Source organism: Aotus nancymaae, unplaced genomic scaffold, assembly GCF_030222135.1.
Source record: "Aotus nancymaae isolate 86718 unplaced genomic scaffold, 86718_ANA_hifiasm-v0.15.2.pri h1tg000022l_1, whole genome shotgun sequence".
Taxonomy (NCBI): domain Eukaryota; kingdom Metazoa; phylum Chordata; class Mammalia; order Primates; family Aotidae; genus Aotus; species Aotus nancymaae.
Genome location: NW_026988435.1, coordinates 24,430,643 through 24,445,464, shown reverse-complemented (window position 1 = coordinate 24,445,464; position 14,822 = coordinate 24,430,643). Strand labels below are relative to the sequence as shown.

Genomic DNA, 14,822 nt, shown 5'->3' with positions numbered 1-14,822 from the left:
ACAGAGTGAGATTCTATCTCAAAAAAAGAAAAATATAAAAAGCATTTTATGCCAATCATAATGGCTATTATTAAAAAAATAAAATAAAAGGATGCTAGGGAGTTTGCAGAGAAAAAGGAATGTTCATACACTATTGTTGGAAGGGTAAATTCGGTTAACTTGTGGAAGACAGTGTGCTAATTCCTCAAAGACCTAAAGACAGAAGTTCCATTAGACACAGAAATCCCATTACTGGGTATACACCCAAAGGAATGTGAATTATTCAATTATAAAGACACATGGACACATGTGTTTATAGCAGCACTATCCACAATAACAAAGATATGGAATAAATCTAAATGATAGACTGGATAGAGAAAATGTGGCACATATGCAACATGGAATATTATGCAGCCACAAAAAAGAATGTTATCATGTCTTTGCAGGAACATAGATGAAGCTGGAGGCCATTATGCTTAGCAAACTAATACAGGAACAGAAAACCAAATACTGCATGCTCTCACTTATAGGAGGGAACTAAATGATGAGAACATATGGACACATAGAGAGGAAAAAAGATGCTGAGGCCTACTGAATGTTGGAGAGTGGAATGAGGGAGAGAATCAGGAAAAACAACTAATGGGTACTAGACTTAATACCTAGGTGATGAAATAGTCTGCATGACAAAGCTTCATGACATGAGTTTACCTGCATGATATACCTGTACATGTACCCCTGAACCTAAAATAAAAGTTTTTTTAAAAAAAGAATATAATAATACAGAGGATAGAGTCCTACTTGGATATTGAAGGACAATACTGAAGGATCATTTTTGAATGATCATTGACCTGAATATTCAGAATACTACTTTATACATTATAAGAAATTATTTAGGTCAATTGCTTGAGATCAATGTGATCATTATCTTTGTTTCATAATTCAGAAAATAAATATTTACAGAAGCTAAACATTTGACTACAGAAACAAGGCTAAGACAGATGAAACTGAAACTCGTTCCTGGGCTGTATGCTTAGCTACTGTAGTCGGTGTCATTGTATATTGCTTTAGAACATTTAAAAACCAGTTTATATTTGTGTTATGTCATGCAAATCAAAGACGAATATACAAAGAAACACATAATTGTTTCTACTTTTTTTTTCCTGCACATTTGAAACGTCTTCTTTGGACAACCCCACTTCCATTTCTCTAGTCAGAACTATGTAGTGCTATGAAATTTACATTACAGTTCAGGGTACCACACCCTTTTATTTTACTTTAAATTTCATCTAAAAAAGTTCTACAAGAATTCCACCTTCAGTTTTTTTCTCAAATTATTTTTCCCTAGCAATTCCATCTACTCTAACCATTAAATTAATTGCTATTCTGATCTCTTCTATGACTGTACCTCTAGGATCCGTTTATTCATTGCATCGAGAAGAAATGTGTAATTCTAACAACCTGCCAGATGGTTCCATCTTGAAGGACTAAAGTCATTTCAACAAGACCAACAGAGTGATAGTCTCTTTTCCCTACCAAAATTTGTTCTTTGTATCCTGTTAAAAATATTTATGCTGATCAAATCTAGTTTCAGAGTTATCAACTTTCAATTTTCCTGTCAATATATAATGATATTTTTTACTAAAAATTTATTATTGATGCCAATATAAATATTGATTTCTTATTATTTATTTTTTGAAAATTTATTTAAATTGCCGTATTTATGAGGCTTTTCTTTGTTTTTCCCCCCATTCCCATTTTTTCCACAGATGGTATCCTTGCCATCTAAAACACAGATGTGATTTTATTTCTATGTTTAATGGTTGCATTAGGCTAAATGTGTCCCCACAAAACACAAATGTTGAAACACTAACCCTCAGTGTGATGGTCTTAGGTGATGAGGTCTTTAGGATATGATTAGCTAATGAAGATGGAGCCTTCAGAACGCAATTGTTGTCGATACAAAAGGAACACCAGAGAGTTCTCTAGACTGCTTTCTTCTATGTGAGGATACAATTATATGGCTATAAATAAACCAAAAATTGTGCCCTCGCCAGCATCAAACCATGCTGATTTCTAAAATATCCAGCTCTCAGAATTGTGAAAAATAAATGTTATTTATAAGCCACCACCCAGTCTATGGTATTTTGTTATAGCAGACAGGACTAAGATAATGCTTTTCAATGATATCCCCTTTTTAATGCTCACCGTTTAACAAACAAATGAACAAAGAAAACAGGCTTAACATATGAGATATAATTCCCTATATTTTGCTCCCAAACTTTTTCTAAAGTTTCATATAATGTTTCTTTTAGTATCATAAGACTAAAATCATTTGCTATTAATGGTTCCAGTGGATTTCTTTAGACTCGTCAAATTCCCTTAAAACAATCACTTACTCATCATGTTATAAGTCAACTTTTCAAAAAGTAAGTGTATATTTGTGTACTTAATTTTATATATTGGCCATCATAATTCTTATACTTATATCTTTTATAAAAAGATTTTTCCTAATAATCATATTTAAATCTTTTAGAACAGTCTGCAAAACACCTGCCTGTTTACATTTCAAGGCATGTTTTAATATTTGTTTTAGATTTGTGTGAATATTTTCTCAATTTTATATTTATTTGAGAGTGTTATGGCATTAACCAAATAATATTTTATTGAAACTCTCTAAATGAATATGTTAATATTGACACATATATAACAATATACTTTAGTTATCACTGAGAAGATATAAATATTCCTCTGTGTGTGTATTAGTCTATCAGAGTGAACCACTGTGTTTTATGTTTTACAAGACAGTAGTCTAACGGCAAATGATTGTTCTGGTACAAGTCCTTTGCTGGACAATTTTACTTCAGCTTTAATATGTCAGTATGAATATTCATAATATGTAGCAATTTTACAAATATGCTTGAGTAGGCAGCAATAATTGCTGCAATATGTTGAGAATTAAATTAACTGAAGATACCGAAAGTAACAGGAAGTAATTAAAAAACTGGAACAAGAATGAATGGAGATTTTTTAAAGTATCTTATAAAATATTTAGTAGCCAGTTTATTTGTGAGAGAAAAACATATTAAGAGATTATTCTGTTGCAAATGTATTGAATATTTTTTGCCTTTACTAATTATTTTGGTACTCACAAACATATAAAAATAATTAGTTGGAACAAATGTATCTCTGATATGCCTGCAAAGTTCTGGTCTTAGGGAGGAATAATGAATAATTAATTAACAAATTCAATAAACATTTTTATTGAATGTCTACTATATGAAAATAAAGAGACTAAATTATTTGAAGCTTTAAAGACTGACACTACTTGACCTAAGGAATAATGCTATTTACCAGGGAAGGTAAAATGCATTCAAAGATAAGCTTGATGAAAGTGATAAAGTAGGATGTTGAATGATACCAAGATATCACAGAAGATTAAAAAAGAGTCTTTTATGGAAATAAAATGGTAACATGGCATTATGATGAAATAAACAAACAAAAAAAGCACCGTGTTCACAGATACCACATTTTTTTTTCTTCCTTGGTACCCAGCAAAAGTAAAGTATACTCCAGCCTCTGTGACAGTTGTCCATATTACTGAGTTTTAGCCTGGGGACATACTCAGCTTCTTGCATAAAACTTCTCTCCTACTCTTCTATATGGTCTTTCGGAATCAGAAGACTCTGAAGCCATAGAGAATAGTAGAACACTATTATGGAAGGATCTTGATTGCATGATGCCTCTGTTTAGTAAACACGTTTGGATAAATACCCACTACAGTTATATGAGTCAGAAATAAACTGTGTGTTAGAACACTAATATTGGAAAGGTAATTTGTTACAACATCAGCTGATTTCTAACAAATAAAGGAAATGTATTCATTCACAGTAATTCATACAGATCATCGGTAAGATGAAGGAATAGAGTGAGAAGTAAAAATGGAAAAATGGCAAACAGACTGAAAGCGGATTATGAAGAGAACCATATTCAGGAAAAGATAATTTAAAAATTTATTTTCCAGACAATAAGATAATGTGAGACAAGATAGGATGAAATATATTGACTAGAACTTGTGTAACCAAGAATACTCTGGCAGCAAAATAAAGGATGGAGGATAAATAGAAAATTCCAGGGAAAACGAAATCAGCAAGTAGTTCATGTTTAGAAGAACTCTATTACTTTAATTCCACAAAATGGAAGTGTAGGTTTAAAATAGAGTTAGAGATAACATTAAAATGATTTTTAAAAGGTATTTGATAAGGCAGACAAAGTATGAGCACCAAAGAGTTGGTCAATGATTTAAGGGAGAGCTTAGAAAAAGATAATGAGGAGGCTTAACAGAATAAACCCCCAGCAGGGTTGAATCTGGTTTTTCTCAGGAATGGCCTGACAAAGATTTTGACCTTTGATTCTTCCAGGCTCATGGTAAATTTTCAGGATTGTGTCAGGATTATTTTACTTATGTGTAATGAGTAGTAACACAGTCAGAATCTCACATATGCAGTGACTGAGAGACTGGCCAAAGTGAGACCATCATGCATGGTGCAAGCTTCATATTAAAAACTGGATTCCCTTGTGCGAAACTGGAATCTAAATAGTTCCAAGAAATTGAATTCTTATTATCTTGAATCTAGTGTGAGTGAAAATATTTGAATATTAGTATCACCTGTCATTAAAAATATATCATGTAACTGTGCCTTTTAGCAATCGTTTTATCGTATCTTGGAAAATCTATAGAGTAAAAAGAATAAACAACAAATTAGGAGAAAGATGATGTTTATAGAGAACAATGGAGAGTTTACATTGTCTTTTTACTTATTTATTACTGTTTTTAACTTTTAAGTTCAGTGGTGCATGTGCAGGTTTGTTGCATAGATGAACTAGTGTCGTGGGGATTTGTTGTACAGATTATTTCATCACTCACTGATATGCTTTAGCTCTGTGGTCCCCACCTAAATCTCATTTTGAATTGTAATTCCCATGTGTCAAGGGAGGGACCTGTAATCCTCACGCGTTGAGGGAGAGAGGTGATTGGACCACAGGGGGTGGTTCCCCCATGCTCTTATTGTGATAATGAGTGAGTTCTCATGAAAACTGATGGTTTTATAAGCGTCTGTCATTTATCCTGATTATACTTCTCTCTCCTGCCACCATGAGAAGAAGGTCTTTGCCTGCTGTTTGCCTTCCACCATAATTGTAAGTTTCCTGATGCCTCCCAGCCATGTGGAACATGAGTCAATTAAACATCTGTATTTTATAAATTATCCAGTCTTGGGTACTTCTTTATGTTAAATATCAGTGTGAAAACATGGTGTTACACCCAGGTATTAAGCCTAGTACCCATTGGTTATTCTACCCGATCCTCTCCCTCCTTCCATGCTTTGCCCTCCACCCTCCAATAGACCCCAGTGTGTGTTTTTAAATTGAAGTTAAAAGTGGGAAAGACAAATTTTGCCTTTTAATTGAAATATTTAGTTTGTTGACATACATTGTTTTCTTTCTTATATTTGAGTTTATGTACACTGTTTGACTTTTTCTTTACTGTTTGTCTAAACTTGCTTACATTTTCTTTACTATATTAACCCCTTTGAGAGTAACAAAGATTTTTTAAATTCCAATTTTTCCTGTTACTACCAATATACATTTTAAACTACTCTATTATCCCAGCAACATGAATCTTTTACATATCACACCCACATATAAATAAGGAAATTTACCACTTGACAGATAATATTATGACCTTAAAACAGTTTACTACTCTCACCACTTATGTGATTTTAAAAATGAATATTATTTCTCTCTATATTTAGCACTTATGGGAGTTTACCTGGTTCTTCTCTTCTTAAGTAAATATTTATATAGATTTACTGGTATTGTTACCATCCCTATTGTTCTTCATTTCTATCTGCATACTTATGCTTCCCTTCAGGATCATGTTCCTTCTGCCTAAAGCACCACATTAATATTTTTTGAATAACAGGACATGTCAACCAGGACATTTTTCAGCCTGTATTACACTATGCTATAAATTTTAGAAAGAAGTACAGCCCTTTCCTCTTTTAGGGAGAGGCCAACATTTAAGGTATTTCAGGGAAACATTAAAAATTAAACAGGACATGTACTTGTTGATGGCTTAGTCTTATTTCCTTAATACCTTTTGCTTTTATGAAACAACCAACAGCTCCTCTCTTATCCTACTCATAACAACTCTCCATTACTAGTACCCACTCATAGAGATCAAAATTGGACTTATCAATATTATATATTTCACCTTGGTTATTACTTAGGGAATATTTTGGTCCACTTTGGACTGCTACCAAATAGAGAGGTGACTTTAAGCTTTAGCACATTTTGAATCTTGACTTGGTCCAGTGTAGAGGTGGTGACCTACTTCCCAGGAGGCCAGACGTGAAGTTCAGATGAATGACTGTGGTGGATGATGGCTATGTGGAGTATAGGAAACAAATATTCTTGGCATATTTCTCTTGGAGAGAAAATCATGCAGAGAAAATATATTCTACTGATCCTTTCGGAAAAATTCCACCTCTGAAGGGAGTGGAGTTTGGGAAGTGAAGCGGCTGAAGTCTTCAAAAGTCCAGTGTTGTTTTTTCTATGGGTAAATGTCTTTCTCTTAGAGTAAAATATATACAGAAGTTATATAATATTTTTCAGTAGTAAGAATACTACCTTAGATTATTTCTACAATTTAGGGTGCAAAGCATTAAACAGTCAACCAGTTTACACATTTTAAAAAATTTTACTTTTAATTAACAAAAAAATATTTTACTTATTTATGGTATAGAATGTTGCTTCAATAAGTTGATGCACTGTGGAATGACCATATCAGGCTAACACATTTAGCATATTTATTATCTCACATACTTACTATTTCTTTGCAGTGGGAAACTTTAAAATCTACTCTCAGCAACTTTGAAATAGATAATACATAATTATTAACTCTCGTCATTTCACTGTGGAATAGATGACCAGAAGTTATTCTTCTTATTTAACTGAAACTTTATGTCATTTGACCAATATTTCTCCTTTTACCATTCATATCCTCCCCATCCCTCAGGCACTGGTAACCATCAATCTACTCTCTACATTTATGAGTTCAAATTTTTAATTCTGTATTTTTTTGGTAAAGTTTATATTTGGTGCATATACAATTTTCTAAAGAAACAAGTCAGGGTAAGTATCCACGTTTCTAACTTTACTTGCAATTCAACAACAAACCTATGATATTTGCTTTGCCAATCAAATAAACTCACCCCAAATTGAGTTATTTGAAGGAGAATTAATCATGCAGAAGAATGATGCGTCATATATGTCATGAGCTAAATTTCATTTTCAGAGATAACATTGGCAATGAATCCAGTGCAGTCTCTAAACTCCATTGTCTGTTGGCAGTGGTAGCTTAGAGTTCTTAAGGCAGTAGAGGTTAAGTCTCCTTTGCACCATGAATTATTTGCACTATGATTAAAGGATAAATTATATCCTAATTTGGGGAGATTATTTTGATGATATCTATGCAAATTCATGTATTTTGATTCTTCAAGTAGGAAACAATTTGATTGTGTTGTAGATATTATTGCTCGTTAGCCACAAATAAGAATAATTTTTTTGTTTATGAGTTTAGCAGGATTCGAAAAAAAGCAAATTTGTGAAGCAGTGGTAACTATATATTCATAATACAGAAAAACACTGTGGGTCTCACAATCTGCTTTCAAGGGTGTGTAATTATCTGGAGTCTCAAATGGCAAATTAACTCACTTCCAAGCTTATGTAGGCCATTGGCAGAATTTGTTTGTTTTTTGTTTTGAGATGGAGTCTTACTCCAGTCGCCCAGACTGGAATGCATTGGCACCATCTCTGCTGACTGCAACCTCCGCCTTCTGGGTTCAAACAATTCTCCTGCCTCAGCCTCCTGGGTAGGTGGAATTACAGACATGCACCTCCACGCACAGTTAATTTTTGTATTTTTAGTAGAGACAAGGTTTCACCATGTTGGCCAGGCTAATCACAAACTCCTGATCTCAGGTAATCCACCCACCTCGGCCATCCAAAGTGCTGGGATTAAAGGCATGAGCCACCATACCCGATTCAGAATTTGTTTTCCTGCAGCTCTATGGCTGAGGACTCTGGACCCATGCAGGTTGTCAAATGGAGGCCACCTTTAGTTCCTGGCTGTCTATGTTTCCTGCCACATAAACTTTTTCATAAGCAGACCCTCACCAAAACATCTCAATTTGCTTCTTAAAGGTCAGCAGGACAGTGAGAGCTAGCAGAACAGTTTCACACAGTGTAATGTAATCACAGGTGTGACATTCCTTATGTGCCTCACATTCTACTGGTTAGAAGCAAGTCACAAGTCTAGCTCACATTCTGAAGAAGGGGATTATGCAAAGGTTTTAGCACCAAGAGATTGAAAATCTTATGGTCTATCTGCCACAAAAGAAAGAATTAAATATTAAGGCAGAAAAATATATTCCAATTGTATACAGCATAGAGTGCCTAAAGAACATACAGAAATGTGGATGGTGGTATTTATAACTTAGGAAGCAAAAATCTGTAGCAATTGTATTACATTTTGAAAGGAGTCTCAAATAACAAAAAACATTTTATGACTAAGTACTAATGAAGTAGTCTTCCTTTACTGTGTAGATGACTCTGTGCCAATAATAAAATTTTCCTTTCTGTAGGCTAATGTATTACTTATTTTTATAATAAAATGTATTCTGTGTAATCAAATTGAAAACACATATTTTCAAATTAGTAACACAAGTGGATATGATGACATTTATATGGAGGCTACCAGACTTTATATAATTTAACTGAGAATATAATCTCATTATTTGCATTACAACACCAATCTCAGTTTAATAATTATGGAGTGACATTATCTGTACACCTCCAGATTGTCATTGTTTGATCCTTCTGATGAAGTAATCAAACGTCTGGTTTTTCAACATTGTGCAAAAGAGTCTTAATGTCTCTAGATAATGGAAATGAGGTTAAGCTGAAGCATCTTAAAACTTCATAACACCAAACAGATAAATGGATTATGATCAGGAGGTAGTGGGCAATTTCCACCTTATTTCCTCTTACCTTTCACGAGCTCCCTTCAAACATATGCATATTGCTGAGATATTAGTATGGCGCTTCATATCGCTGGGGAAAAGGAAATAGAAAAACATTAACTACATTGTGGTAAAATATGTGCAAATACTAGTGTTCTAATAAAAGTGTAATATATTTTGTTGAATACAAAATAATTGTGTAGTGTAAAAACAATTTTCAAATTGTATATCTCATTATATTACAGTCATAGGATTTAAATTGATGCTCCTTAGACTGTACAACAAATATCGCCTTTTGAAAGTAACTAAAATAATCAGATCATGTCTGCAGATGAATTTTCTGTTGCTCATGTAATTAAAAAATAGTACATTAGAATAAGAACTTCCAACTGAAATAGAATATAGGCATTGCCCTTTGGGGTAACATATATACATCTGCCTCTCAGAGTAAAATATTGGAAAATAAAGATGCAAGCACCTCACCAACATAATACGTAACATCTTCTAGCACATTAAAAAAGTAGTAAACAATTATATTTATTATTATTTATCTCCTGCAATAGTGTAAGCTGCATAAATGTAGAAATTTCTGTCTATATTGTTCTCTGATATACAACTACTGTTTAAAGTAGTGGTGAATAGAAAGTAGATATGTAACTGTTTCAAAAATTTCTATATAGTTGCAAACTTTACTAATTTAATAGTTTGTTTTTGTTTTTTAAAATAATTTACAAAGCATACATGTTTTTCCTTCCTTCCTTTCTTCCTTCCTTCTTTCCTTCCTTCCTTCTTTCTTTTCCTTTCTTTTCTTTTATTTTTCTTTTCTTTCTTTCTTTTGTTTTTTACAGGGTCTCATCTGTCGCCCAGGCTAGAGTGCAGTGGTGCCATCTTGACTCACTGTAACGTCCATTTTCCTCAAGCAATCCTCCCACCTTATCTTCCCAAGTAGCCTCCTGAGTAGTGGGGACTACAGGCATGTGTCATCACTCTGGCTAATTATTGGAATTTTTGTAGCGACAGCGTCTTGCCATGTTGCCCAAGTTGGTCTCGAACTGCTGGGCTCAACAATCCACCTGCCTCTGCCTCCCAAAGTGCTGGGATAACATGTGTGAACCATAGTACCCAGCCCAACCTATATTCTTTTTAAATACAGCTCGGGTGTTTCCATTTACAGTTCTTTTGTTTTTGAGACGGAGTCTCCTGTCGCCAGGACTGAGTGCAGTGGCGCAATCTCGGCTTACTGCAACCTCCGCCTCCCGGATTAAAGTGATTCTTCTCCCTCAGCGTCCCGAGTATCTGGGACTATCAGCTCACACTACCACATCCAGCTAATTTTTGCATTTTTAGTGGAGACAGGGTTTCACCATGTTGACCAGGATGGTCTCGATCTCTTGACCTCATGATCTGCCCACCTTGGCCTCCCAGAGTGCTGGGATTACAGGCATGAGTCACCACACCAGGCCAAATTATTCTTAAATTTTATTTTCTTTTTCATCAAAGCAAAAGTTGATGGATGTTATATCAATGACATGTGATTTGGTGCATGCTTCATTAGTATATATATTTCTTGGTAATTGGGTGACAGAGCGAGACAGCATCACAAAAAAATATATATATATAAATTGTAGAGTAATTTAAAAACAAGAATTTTTTTTCCACACCAGCTTGAAATCTATCGTTTTAAAATCATTTCTTTTCATGGTGTGCTTTACCTCAAAACTGGGAGGGTCTGTCTTTTATCTGAAGACTACATCAAGAAAAGAAAGACAAATACATTAGATAAATATTTTACTGTTGTCAGTAAACCAACTTAGAATTATCCGGTAAGGCTTAAATAAATAATACATTAAACACCTTTATAAACGCTCAGACTGAGTGGAATACATCTCTATTCTTATAACTCTTTAGTTATAAAAAGCCAGAGACACAGGAATAATGATTAAGGTGGGTTGAGTGAAGATGGTGGGCTGGGCTTGGTGACTCACGTCTGTAATCCCAGCACTTTGGGAGGCTGAGGCCCGTGCATCACGAGTTCAGGAGTTTGAGACCAGCCTGACCAATTCAACCATGTTAAAATCCTGTCTCTACTAAAAAAAATAAATAAATAAAAACAAAATAAAATAAAATTAGCTGGGCATGGTGGCATGCACCTGTAAACCCAGCTACTTAGGAAGATGAGGCAGGAGATTCACTTAAACCTGGGAGACAGAGGTTGCAGTGAGTGGAGATCGCACCACTGCACTCCAGCCTGGGTGACAGAGCTAGACTCCGTCTTAAAAAAAAAAGACGAGGGACTGGAAGCAGCTGATGTGCGCTCCTCTCAGGGAAGAAAGGGCTGGTGAACACTGATCCTGCAAGCTGATCATCTAAGAGACCATGTCACTCCATCAAGGAAGCAAGGAGACAGAGAGCAGAGAGGAGCACAGCTGAGCAGCAGCCTACCTGGGATGAATGCGGAGCCAGGAGAAGCTCCGCGACACAGGAATGGGCAAGTGAGTAAGAGGCCCCCAGGGATTCACACTCACCGCAGGAACCTGTGTAAGGTAGCGAATGGAAGACTTCCCTGCCGTCCCCCACATCTCCCGCTCGGCCTCCCTGCACTCTCCCACCAGCTTCTAAACTGAGGCAGAGAGCCACTGGAAATGTTGCAGAGGCAGCTTTCAGGTCCAAGGGGACCTCCACAAGCCTTGGACCCTGAAAGAGAGGCACTAGTGCCATCTTCCCAGTAGAGACTGCAGTCACAGTGCCCAAGAGCAGTAGGATTGTTCCACTCCCTCCAGCCCACAGCCGCCCCTCCACCCTACACATGCACAAGGTTCACCACCAACTTCCAGCCCAGCGGCCCCAGTTGTGCCTAAACTTACTGGTGGTGGGTACAACCTCCTGTTGTTCCAGGAAACACCCTCAAGAGAGCAGATAGTGAGGTAGTCCAGCGATGCCTGCTAGAGCTTCCAGCCCAGTTTTCCTGCTCCTGGGTGAATTCAGTTGGCAGGTGCAACTGCAGCCTCTTGTCCCAGGAAACCCCTGGATAGCAGGAGGGGGTGACACTTCTGCCTGAATTCTATTTGCAGGCACAACCCTGTATTCCTTTGAGAAACACCCAGACAGCAGATCAAGTGACCCAAACCCACGACACCCCTGCAGAACCCAGCCAAGCAGGATTTGTCCGCTTGGGCATTACCCAAGAAGAGAGGAGCCCTAACTCTCAGATCACTGAAAGATGAGGTGCCCAGCTTTGCACGCTGGTTGAGGAGCGGCATGTGTCTCCCTCCCAGCACCCAACTGGCAAGGATATGACTTATCTGCCAACCAGCCTCTGCCTTAGTGAATGCTGTGGACCAGAAAATCTAGCAAAAGAAACCCAGGCATAGAGCCAGTAATCGAAGGAGGTTCCTCCTAGGCCCAGAAACAGACTACATAAGAGCGTCATCACTCTCTTCCCCTGCACCACAGAACACTACTGAACAACTGCACCGAAACACGTAAGAACTACGCAGCAGAGAACAGCTCTCTGCTGGCTACTATCCCCGCGTTTTTGGCTTGTGTTCTCACTCCCTTGACACTTCCTTTTTTCTTTTTATTTTCTTTTATTGGTTTTTATTATTATACTTTAAGTTCTGGGATACTTGTACAGAATATGCAGGTTTGTTACACAGGTGTACATGTACCATAGTGGTTTGCTGCACCCATCAACCCGTCAGCAACATTAGGTATTTCTCCTAATGCTATCTCTTCCCTAGTCCCCTGATCCCCCGACAGGCCTGGTGTGTGATGTTCTCTTCCCCATATTCATCTGTTCTCATTGTTCAACTCCCACTCATGAGTGAGAACATGTGATGTTTGGTTTCCTGCCCTTGTGTTAGTTTGCTGAGAATGATGGTTTCCAGCTTCACCCATGTCCCTGCAAAGGACATGACCTCATCCTTTTTATGGTTACATTTTGTTTACCCAGTCTATCATTGATGGGCATTTGGGTTGGTTCCAAGTCTTTACTATTGTGAACAGTGATGCAATAAACGTACGTATGCTTGTGTCTTTCTAGTAGAATAATTTGCCATCCCTTGTGTATATACCCAGTAATGGGATTACTGGGTCAAATGGTATTTCTAGTGCTAAGTACTGAGGAATCACCACATTGCATTCCACAATGGTTGAACTAATTTACACTCCCACCAACAGTGTAAAAGTGTTGCTATTTATCTACATCCTCTCGAGCATCTGTTTCCTGACTTTTTAATGCTTGTCATTCTAACTAATGTGAAATGGCATCTCATTGCGGTTTTGAATTGCATTTCTCTAATGACCAGCGATGGTGATCTTTTTTTCATATGTTTTTTGGCCACATAAATGTCTTTTAAGATGTGTCTGTTCATATCCTTTGCCCACTTTTTGATAGGGTTGTTTGCTGTTTTATTGTAAATTTATTTAAGTTGTCTGCATATTCTGGATATTAGCCCTTTGTCAGATTGATTGATTGCCAAAATTTTCTCCCATTCTGTAAGTTGCCTATTCACTCTCATGATAGCTTTTTTTTTTGTTTTGTTTTTTTTTTTTTTTTTTTTGCTGTGCAGAAACTCTTTAGTTTAATTACATCCCATTTGTCAATTTTTGCTTTTGTTGCCATTGCTTTTGGTGTTTTAGTCATGAAGTCTTTGCCCATGCCTATGTCCTATATGGTATTGCTTTTTTTTTTTTTTTTTTTAGAGATTTTATTAGGTCTTACATTTAAGTCTTTAATCCATCTTGAGTTAATTTTTGTATAAGATGTAAGGAAGGGGTCTATTTTCACTTTTCTGCATATGGCTATCCAGTTTCCCCAACACTATTTTATAAATATGGAATCATTTTCTAATTACTTTTTTTTTGTTGTCATGTTTGTAAAAGAGGAGATGATTGTAGATGTGTGATGTTATTTCTGAGGCTTTTGTTCTTTTTCATTGGTCTATATATCTGTTTTGGTACCAGTACCATTCTGTTTTGGTTACTGTAGCCTTGTAGTATAGTTTGAAGCCACAATCAAGTTGGCACATCCCTGGGATGCAAGGCTTTTCAACATATGCAAATCAATAAACATAATCCAACATATCAACAGAACCAATGACAAAAATCAGATGATTATCTCAATAGATGCAGAAAGGACCTTTGACAAAATGAAACACCCCTCATGCTAAAACCTCTTAATAAAGTAGATACTGATGGATCATACCTCAAAATAGTAAGAGTTATTCAAGACAAACCCACAGCCAATATCATACTAAATGGGCAAAAGCTAGAAGGGTTCTCTTTGAAAACCAGCACAAGACAAGGATGCCCTCTGTCACCACACCTATTCAGCATAGTATTGGATGTTCTAGCCAGGGTAATCTGGCAAGAGAAAATAATAAAGCATATTAAAATAGGAAGAGAGGAAGTCAAATTGTCTCTGTTTGCTAATGATGCGAATGTATATTTAGAAAACCCCATCATCTCAACCCCAAATCTCCTTAAGCTGATAAACAACTTTAGAAAAGTCTCAGGATACAAAATCAATGTGCAAAAATCGAGCATTCCTGTACACCAATAATAGACAACCAGAGAGCTAAATCATGAGTGACCTCCCATTCACAATTTCTACAAAGAGAAAAAAACACCTAGGAATACAACTTACAAGGGATGTGAAGGACCTCTTCAAGGAGAACTACAAACCACTGCTCAAGGAAATAAGAGAGTACACAAACAAATGGAAAAACATTCCATGCTCATGGATAGGAAGAATCAATATCA

General features: G+C 36.3%; 1 long non-coding RNA gene across 1 annotated transcript; it reads right to left on the bottom strand.

The window, feature by feature from the left end:
- Positions 1-6,126: 6,126 nt before the first annotated feature.
- Positions 6,127-10,961, bottom strand: LOC110568486 (uncharacterized). The gene is made up of 3 exons (XR_002478763.2): positions 10,914-10,961; positions 9,088-9,150; positions 6,127-6,422 (listed from the first exon to the last, which is right to left on the bottom strand). It is a non-coding gene; the product is annotated as an uncharacterized LOC110568486 (long non-coding RNA).
- Between the last annotated feature and the right edge of the window lie 3,861 nt (positions 10,962-14,822).